Source organism: Papaver somniferum, chromosome 3, assembly GCF_003573695.1.
Source record: "Papaver somniferum cultivar HN1 chromosome 3, ASM357369v1, whole genome shotgun sequence".
Classification (NCBI taxonomy): Eukaryota; Viridiplantae; Streptophyta; class Magnoliopsida; order Ranunculales; family Papaveraceae; genus Papaver; species Papaver somniferum.
This window is the reverse complement of record NC_039360.1, coordinates 224,418,859-224,429,247: the sequence shown is the minus strand read 5'-3', so window position 1 is coordinate 224,429,247 and position 10,389 is coordinate 224,418,859. Positions and strand designations below refer to the sequence as shown.

At 36.4% G+C, this 10,389-nt stretch overlaps 1 non-coding gene across 1 annotated transcript; it reads right to left on the bottom strand.

The window, feature by feature from the left end:
* Nucleotides 1-6,610: 6,610 nt before the first annotated feature.
* On the bottom strand, nucleotides 6,611-6,683 carry TRNAK-CUU. Its single transcript has one exon. It is a non-coding gene; the product is annotated as a tRNA-Lys (tRNA).
* Between the last annotated feature and the right edge of the window lie 3,706 nt (nucleotides 6,684-10,389).

The window sequence follows — 10,389 nt, the reverse complement described above, 5'->3', positions numbered from 1 at the left end:
CAATTCTGGACTAGGTCCCAGGGTTTTCTGCATCTGCGGTTTCTTCGTTAACAAAATCTTGCTGTGTCATTTACTTTTATATTCCGCATTATAATTTTTTTATTATAATTAAATTAAATTACACAAACGTTATTTCATATTTACTTGATAAGCAATCCTATTGTGTTTGGTTAAGTCCGGACCTTTGTATCAAGTAAACATACTTCGTTGTTGTATTGTCTCGATCTCGTATCCATAGACGATCACACGAAGTGTGAACCGATTAGTTGTATTGTCTCAACTCAGTCCATAGACAATCACTTTCGGAGAAAGGACTTATAGGTAGGAAAAGTTTTAGCTTGAGGTATATTTGGGTACCCTCTCCTTTTCAAAAACTATTACATGTTCCTCCTTGTTCTCTATTGCACAACATGATCAGATATTTTAGCATTATCTGTATGTTTTTTGAGATCTTAGGTAGAAGACACATCTTTAAGTATCCTACTGTTTCTTATTTCTGACAATTCTTTGTCTCTTTGGTCTGAAATTGTTAAGGTCTAAGCACAAAGGATACCAGGATATACCAGAATGACATGTTAAACAAACTAAATCCCGACATCATCTTCCTCTCTGAAACAAAACAGAAAAGGAAAATTGAAGGAAAATCATGAAAGAGATCAACGTCAAAAAAAAAGATGGTTTGTTGAATCTGGAGGATCTAGTGGCACTATTGCAGGATTACTTCTGATCTGGAATAACAATATTTCTACCGAGATTATTGATTTATTCTTACATTATATCGATGATATTTTCTCCTCTGCTGATATCCCACCCAGGTTATTTACTGGTTACTATTATGGCCCGTATGATTTGACTAAGAAAATGGAATCATGGAAAATGATCGAAACCGCTGCTTTAACCAATAACCTCCCTTGGATGACCATTGGAGATTTCAACATCATTCTCCGTGAATCAGAAAGTATAGTGCATATTCCATTAATACTACTAAGGAAAATGTTTTCCTTGATAAAATTAATGATTTGGATCTTATTGATATTGGTTTCATTGGTCGCCCATTAACTTGGTCAAACAAAATTTCTGGACCAGCTCTCACTGAACAAAAACTGGATGTATGTTTTGGTCACCACCTTGTTCTCTTAAATTCTAACCCCCATTGGGAAAATGGTACAATTCCTTTCGAATAGTTTGGCCCCTGGATTGACCATAATGAATGTAGTAAAATTATTGTTGAATGTTCGAGTAGAAACATCTCCGGTTCCTCTGCTTACATCATTGCAAGAAAGTTAAATGGTATCAAACTTTTTATCAAAGTCTGGAACAAAGAGGTCTATAACAACATGAAAACTAATATTGAAGAGTGCAAGCATTATATGGAATGACTTCTTAAGAACTACTTCAAGAATGACAGATATTGAAGAATTTTTTTGGAAAACTAAAAGCAGGGACTAAAATATCAAGTTGGGGGACTGAAATCAAAGTACTGTAATAGGAAAACTAAATGCAGACCCAGAAGAAACATAATAGAATCAAATCCAAGATGAAAAAGGAAATTGGATAATTGATGCTAGAGAAGTTGTTGGATGTTTCACCACCACTTCAAAGAAATGAAAACTGGTGAGAAGAATACCTTGAATCATGATATCATAAAACTTATCCCAACCACCATCACCCATCATGACGATGACACCCTCAACAAAATCCCAGACATCCAAGAAATCAAGTCAATCCTTTTCAGCATGGTTGGTTAAAAAACCCAAGCCGATATGGCTTCCCACAAAATTTATTTCAGACTAACTGGGACATTGTTGGAAAAGATATTGTCAAAATGATTCACAACTTATTCTTCTTAGGGAATATGCTATAAGAAATGAACTCCATATTCATATTCCCTTATTACAAAAATTGATAGCCCTTCATCTCCGAGCCATCTCAGACCTATAAGCCTTTGCAACACAAGCTACAACATAATATCCAAACTCATTTCCCAAATAATGAAATCACTTTTCAACAAAATAATATCTCTGTATCAGTCAGCCTTTAATCCTGGCAAACAAATTACTGACCACAATATTATTGCCCACGAAGTTATCTACAATATGAGATCCAAAAGAGGTAAAAAAAGGGTGAGAATAACATCACGGGCATCAAAATTGATATGGCAAAGGCCTTTGACAAAGTTGACTGGGATTTTCTGACGGACATTATGAAGCAAATTGGTTTTACTAATCAACTGTGTTAAGATATATCAATACATCTCTACCACCGACTCTGCATCCTCATAAATGGTATCCCTGGAAAATTCTCTAATCCTTTAGGAGGGCTCAGAAAATGAGATCCTCTCCCCCATATCTCTTCCTCTTATGCATGGAGGCTTTACCGAAAACCCTTATCAAAGATGGAGTTATATATGAGCCTCTTAACACGTATTAAGATCTCTAAAGAAGCTTGATCTATTAGTCATCTCCTATTTGCTGATTTCATATGGATTTCAGCAAATCCAACAAGATTGAAAGTCCGAACCTGGTGGACATTTTCAATATTTTTAGCTCTACTTCTGGGAAACTCATCAGTTTCAATAAGTCAAGGGTCTTCTTTAGCAAAAATGCTGATGAAACTCTAGGCTTAAACATCAAAAATAGTATGGAAATTGAAATGATACACATGGGTTCTTCTTTGTTTACTCTTAGAAGCAATTTTTTTTTTATTCAAAAATATTTTATTGATATCAATTAAAATCTTGCATAAGAGTCTTAATCAACCCATTCCTGAATATCTTGAGGCAGATCATTTAAAAATTCAAAATCAGACTTCAAAGTTCTAACTCTTTTAGCTAGCTTTTCTAAGACTGCACAAGAACCGGACTGGAACCGGTGTACCAGACCAGAACCGGAAAAAAGAACCGAAACGGAACTGGAACCGGGGGAGGAGGTACAGGGAAAGGGAACGGAGTAGTACCGGTACATGTACTCGGTTTCTAAGGATTCCCGGCCTGTACTGGCCCAAATATCCCGGTTATTGAATACCATTGATTATCAAGATTTCATTTAATCCTAACCCTCCAATTCTTATCATATAACTTCGATTAACCCTTCATTTCACTTTGTTACTTTCTCCTCTCCTCATTCACTTCTTCTTCTTCAACGAAGAAGAAAATTGTATTCACAGATTTGCAACAATCACCACTTTCTTCTTCTTCGTTCTGCAAATATAACTCTATCACCACAACCACCATCTTCTTCTTTACTTCTTCTTATACTTTAGTTACTAACATCCCAATCTGATTTTGGGTAAAGAAGATTACTTTTTTTAGGGTTCTTATTATAATTGCATGTTTAATTAAACAAGAACAGGTAATCAATCTCTTTATCTCTTTTGATTTAGATTTGTTTTTGATTTGGGTTTTGTTTAGCCATGATTTATTTTTTAATTGTTGTTTTTGTGGTCTGATTTTGCTAATTTGGTTTGGTTTTTGCAGTCAATCTTCAATTTCTTTCAGCTGGATCCTGAGGTTCCATGTTTATGTGATTTGATGATAGATGTTGAGCAAATGATTATCATTAATTGATGTTGTGAATTTGATTTGATGATGAATCTGAAGTTTAAGATTTCATATATAAGAGGGACTAGAAGGATGACAATTTGAAGTTTATGGTTGATTTGATGTTTTTGGGATTTGGGTTCTAAATAAATTTAATTTCAAGAGAGGAAACATTGGTGGTGACTGCAATAAAGTGTGAAGGAGTCTGCTGAACTTAGTAGAACATGGGAATGTATCGAGTTTTATGGATTTTGGTAAAGATGCAGACACAATTCTTGAAGATGGTTGTTGGATTTGGTTGTTTAACTATGATTATGTCTTTATTCAATTTCTGTCTAATTTTGTTTACGTCTCTGTCCAAACAATCTTTTTATTGTTTCTCTGTTCAATTTCTTAGGAACCATTTATTGATTTTGTAACATGGGTTCTGATCTTTGGGTTTCCTGAAAATGTTTGAATTTTGTGAATTTTCCATCTCCGTGTCAAAATGTGGGTACGTAAAAACCCTGTATCGGTCTTGAACGGACCAATCTTACAGGTACAAGTACAAGTATTAGTTCAGGTACATGTCCTCAAAATGAGGTACCGGTCAACTCCAGGTACATGTACCGGGTTCATAAAAAACCCGGACCGTACCGGCCCATGTGAAGCCTTAAGCTTGTCTACAACTCTATTAGCCTCTCTCTTAACCAGAAACACATTTCCAATGACTAATTTAATTTAAAAGAAACCTAATATATAAATTAAGGACTGATTCATCCAATGAACATAGTAAGTTTGTACATTAATAGACTTTATTAAGACCTCACTGTCCGACTCAAATACGAGTTTACTAAGATTCTTTGAAATTTCCCAATTAACAACTACCTTCATAGCTAAACACTCAATTCTTAATCTTCAATAACTTCTTTCATTCCTCCACTAAAGTGTTTCCCTTGAGCACCAAAGCATGCATATACCTGCAAATTCCCTTACAATTAGTCCTACAGCATTGTTAGAGCATTGCTCGGTTGAACCACTATCTCAAACTTGTTGTCAATGTTAGTTGATCAAAACTATATCTTGATTTCTAATCTACTAAGTCAAGTCTCAAACTAGGTTAGAATTTGTTGTTGAGTATCAGAGATCACCCTTAAAAACTGAACATTTTGAGAACTTATGTATTAGATATATATGTGAAGACTGAACCATTCTATTTGACTCACTATTACCATTTTATCTGTTGAGACTATGTCGTTTTACTTATAGTAAATTTACAAAGAAGAAGTTTCGAGTCAAGCTTGTCTTGTGAAAAATCTCAAAATATAATTTAGTAAAGATATTCAACGGTCCTTAACAATATTAGTTCTATGAATTAATTTGTGGATCATTTGAAAAATTCCCATGTAAATTTTATCACTTGGGAATGTTTCAAACACCATAAGATAGAAAGATAAATTTTTGATATTTCTACTGAGGGTAGGTTGGCGAACCAATTCGCAAACCATGAATATCTGAGTTTCGGAAATACAAGAAGGTCGGCGAACCAGTTCGCAAACCGCAAGTCAGTTGGTTACAGTTCATGAACCATGGTGAACTGAATTTCAAATTTGGTATAATATACTAGCATTTGTAGAACCCTGTTCTCGAACCGTTGTCAACTTAGTTCAGTAGTCTAGTAGTGTTGGCGAATCCAGTTCACGAACCGTTGCACCCTGACTCATGAACAAGCCTGACGGTTCACGAACTGTTGTACCAACTGTCCCAGTTTATATTTTAGAAAATGCTCAAAGACTTATTTTTAATATGTTTATCATTGCTAGCTAGAACTCTTTTAAACGTTTCTAAGATTTCATTGATCACTTAAACACTTATGTGTGTGCATCATGATTAACTCTTAAGCTGTAAGGGGCGTCAGGTGCGTAGAGCCTTGCGAGATTCAAGAGACGTAAGGAGCGCGACTATAACTGAATCGCTTAGATAGAGGGTTCGGTCTCAACTACATTCCAGACTGAAGTCTGATAGTAGGCTAGTATCTGTAGCGGCTTAATACAGTATGGTGTTCAAATCTGGACGAGTTTCGGGGTTTTTCTGCTAATGCAGTTTCCTCGTTAAGAAAATTTATGTTGTCTTGTATTTTTCCGTTTCCGCATTATATTGCTTATCTTTATAATTGGATTTACACAGGTTTGTATGTATTTTATCTAAGTAGATACGTCCTCTTAATTGTAATCGATTACGAGACTTGTTTCTTGTAGAATTCGTATCTTGGAAGATAGGTAACAAGTTTAATCACTTGGAAGAATTCCAATTGAATTATTTGGATATGATTAGATTGATCTTGGATATTAATTTTTGGGATCGTCCAATTACTCTGCTCAACAATTAGGTTCACGGACTCCGTGTCTATATGTACCAATTGAGTAGAGGTTGAGATATGAACTCTATATACATAAAGATTGCAAAAGCTTTTCAAATTATTCTATATTTCTCTTCAAATTACAAGGACTGCAGATCATAATTACTTAGTACTATTAATCACTAATTCTACATTATAACCCTATGCATAATACACATAGAACCATATAAGGAGATCACTTTTATGAGCTTGAGAATAAACATAGCACTGTCAATGCAAAATCCTGCTATCTCTTCAGGTATTGGTTTCACCCTTATTGACTACAAGTACTAGAATTGAAGATAGAGGATCCTATTTAGACTGTACAACAAGAAAACAACTAGACGAAAAAGGTGCAAAAACTACCTTCCATTGGGCAACTGAATGGAGTGAATACAGATTCATCTTTGAAAGTGACTCAACACCAACCCTAAAGCTATTGATGGCAAAATATGCAAATGTTGGAGAACGGAATATTAACAATGATTTCCAAGATTAAACAATAAAGTAAATGCTTTTGTTTCAATTTTTACATATAACATTAGGAAGGTATGGGACAACCGGAAAGGAGAACCTCTTTTTAACCATTTTAGACAATTTATCTAAAGTCTCGGTAAACAATTTTTAGATATAACATTAAAGGTGTGGGACGCCGAAACTGGGACCCGGACCCAACTAAAAAATTAGATAGTAAGCGCCCACCGTGGGGCTCGAACCCACGACCACAAGGTTAAGAGCCTTGCGCTCTACCAACTGAGCTAGACGGGCAACTGCTCAGTTCATGGGCGATAGCTCATCGGTGGTTGCATAAGGCGTCTTCGATTTTTTTTTTTTTTTTTTTTTGAAATATTAGATAAGTTTAAACTAGGCACGTGTATAGCAGAAGCAGACCCAAGTTTTGAATATTCGGTTAATCTTGCTGGGGAAACCCATTATACTTGGCTGTCAGGTATGGAGAGGGGCATCATGTTGATTCTATCATTGACAATTTTCCATGCCAGAATCATAGTGCACCAGGTGGAAGGACCGTGTTGCACATCGCGGTGCTGTACACATTTGATTCAGGTAATGTATAAGCAAATAACTACTGTAGAATGTCGGAATTTATTGTTCTTGAGTTGGTTTTGCTATTTCACTTGTTTGCACGAGCAAAAATGATTCAACTTATAACAACACCTACACCGTATTGATTTCCCTTCGTAATGAACTTTTAAGACAAATTTGACAGGTCTCATGGTAGACGTATTGTTGAAGAAGAAACCGCATATGGTAAAGGAGGTAGACAGGGATGGGCGTAGTGCACTTCACTATGCTGCGTTTTAAGGTGCCGTGGAAGTAGCTATTAAGTTGTTGGATGTTGATCCTACAGTTGCATACATACAGGACAAAGATGGTATGGCAGCGCTTCACCATGATGCAGGAGGAATTTATCATCCTAGATCAGGTCACCAGAGTGATATTTTTATAGAACATGTGATTCGACGTTGTCCTGACTGTTGGGAACTGGTCGACAGTGAAGGCCGAAATTTTCTTCATGTTGCTGTTGAGAAAAAAAGATCTAAGGTCGTCAAGTATGTCTTTGATATGAAATCAAACTACATGGTGAATAATCTTATACACAGTAGGGATGAGCATGGAAACACACCTTGGAATTTGGCTCTAGAATCCAGAGCCAATGATGTTAACTTTGTATGCGCAAGAGCCTTTCTGAATGATCCTAGAGTGAAAAGCACTCTCAGTTACCCATATATCTGCGAGATTGCAACCTACGACCGTCTTCATTATTGCCAACTACTACCTTTTCCTAATCAATTTTCAGTCTTTCTGGTTTTGATTTCGTTCTCATCCATATCAGATTATTTTGCCTTATAGGAAGATTGCAACAAGCGTCAGCGTCCTCACTGTGACTACTGCAACCGCCGCGGCCATGGATAGTGGTGAGTTGCAGTAGTCACCACGTCACGAACATGGCCGTAGCGGTTGCAGTAGTCACATGAGGACGCTGACGCTTGTTGTGACTAGTGGAAGAACGAGATCTGTTGAGGGGCATGGCGATTGATATTGAGAGTTCAACAGGTGGGAGTGCACTAGCAGTAATGTTCTGTTGCTCCTCCTCTTGTTGAACCAAATTAAAAATCCTCAATGCAGTTGGGAAAGGCTCCATTGTTAAAATATGGCTCCTCCTTGGAGAAATTCCATAGCCCGACAAACCCAAGTTTCCCTTTTGCATTCAGAGCCTTGGTGACGCCACGAACCGAAGATGCGTAGTTGTCTCCTTGAAGAACTGGGGAGAATAACACAGTTGAATACAAGACTTGAACTCGTCAGATAAGTTGAATTTCGGCCGTCTATGCTAGCTATTATCTCGGCATACTGACTGCAGTTCGTTTGTACATTCCAGCACTTGGCTCATTGACTGCAGGTTCCGGTGTTTGCTTCACATGTGTGCTGGTTGTACTGCTAATAGTCTTGATAGGAAGAAACAAGAGGGGAGCAGATGAAAGCAGCAGAAGAAATAGCACACAAAGGAAGAGATTTAGGTAAAGTGGAGAATTTGAGCCAAATCCATATGGTGGTGGCTTCCCTCATAGCAACTGTTGCATTCGCAGCTGGATTCAGGAGGCTCTAAAAGTGACGTACCAAATGAGGGCATGGCAACTGTAGCTAAAAAAGCAGCCTTTATAGTATTTGTAGTTTCTAATAGTTTAGCAATGCTCGTTTCCGTTTATGCTGTTTTCATTCACTTCTGGTCTAAATTTCAAGCCACCGTTCTAAGCCACAAATACGAATTAATATCAGTAGCAGTACCAGCACTTGCTTGCACATTTGTTGCCATCTTAGCAATGTCAATTGCATTCCTTACGGGCACATACACAGTTCTAAGCCATATACCTAGACTTGGCATTCCGGTATGTACACTAAGCTGCAGTTTCTTCTTTTTTCATGTACCAGTCATACAAAATGTTAGACGAAGCAAATCAAGGTCCATTTGTTCACTTTGTTGTTACAAAGTTTAATGTAGTATTTCCATATCGATGCTCGAGAAATTAAGGTCTGTAAAACATTGCGAAATCTTTTCAAATTATTTGTCAACTTTGACGTTAGCAAGACTCAAGTAGATCCAAGTCTATTTTTATTCCTAGCTAACTAAGCTTAACTAGCTGCTTTGATCCACTGGTCGTCCTGTCACACAAGCTATATTCTCCTAATTATTTTTTCTCATTCATGAAAATTTGACAGAGCTGGAAATCCTCCCATGTAAAACCAGCTGGCGTATCCTCATGCGATACCCTTGTACAGAAATGTTATTGCACCGTATCCACCTCTGGTAACGTATGCTCAAATGCAAAATTTAGGAATTGTTTGACACCCTCTTTGTACTCATGATCCCTTTGCCCTTAGGCTTTTCCATCCAACTTTTGTCCAGGGAGGCAACAAGTTAAAAATAGAACTAGCTATTGCACCACCACTGGAATGGCAACTAAAGAGACTACAGAAATGATAAAGAAAACAACAACTACTCCATGAGAGGTGACAACTTAGACAAGCATAAACAACCATAGAGGGGCAATCAAAATATCAAACAAAAAAGGGAAAGATACATACCAGTAACAGTAACCCGTTTTCATCTCACCGACACCGAATCCTTCATTTCAGAAGTAGCGATTCAACTGACCTTGGAATGATCCTTCATTTTTTCAGGATCATAATGTACAAAATACAGAAATTCGGCATAAGAAAAACACAGTTAAATTCAAAGAGCAACAAATTTTATTTTAAAAAAAAATAATATTTTACTTTCTGCAACAATGTAACTTATCAGACTCACTTCTTCATCACATACCATCTTTCCGATGAATTAGAGATCTGTTACACAGAAAGCTAATGAGCACGTTTTCATGGAGGCAGCAGAGTTCTATTTTGGGAGAGATGCGCTCGCCCTTAATAATGCCAAAATAGTTTATATACGAAAGCTATTTTGGGAGAGATGCGCTCGCCCTCAGTAATTTAGTAGTTTATATACGAAACAGACCTACTGAATTTTTTTGAAACATACTAAATAATATAAAATAGCGTCACTAAATAAAAAACAATATCACCTCTTATCCATCCTTTTTGATATTGACATAATCACCCTTACATAATTGATGTTAATGATTATGATTAGATTTGATTAATTAGGAATTTTACGGATTGATTAAAAATTAAATTATTAATGTTAAATTAGTAAAGAAAGCAAATTTATGTGAGAGAGTTGGAAGAAGAAGAAGTGAAAAAAACTTGGTTTTTGAGAGGAAGAAGAAGAAGTGAAAAAAACTTGGTTTTTGAGATTTTAGTGATTAGAAGCGACCAAAATGTGTGATTCAAATCAGGGGTAGACTTCTATACGAGGTTTAATGTCCTTTTTATAAGTTGAATCTATCAAAAAAATTGAATTTTTAAAACCCAGATCTACTGACCAGATGAACAGTTC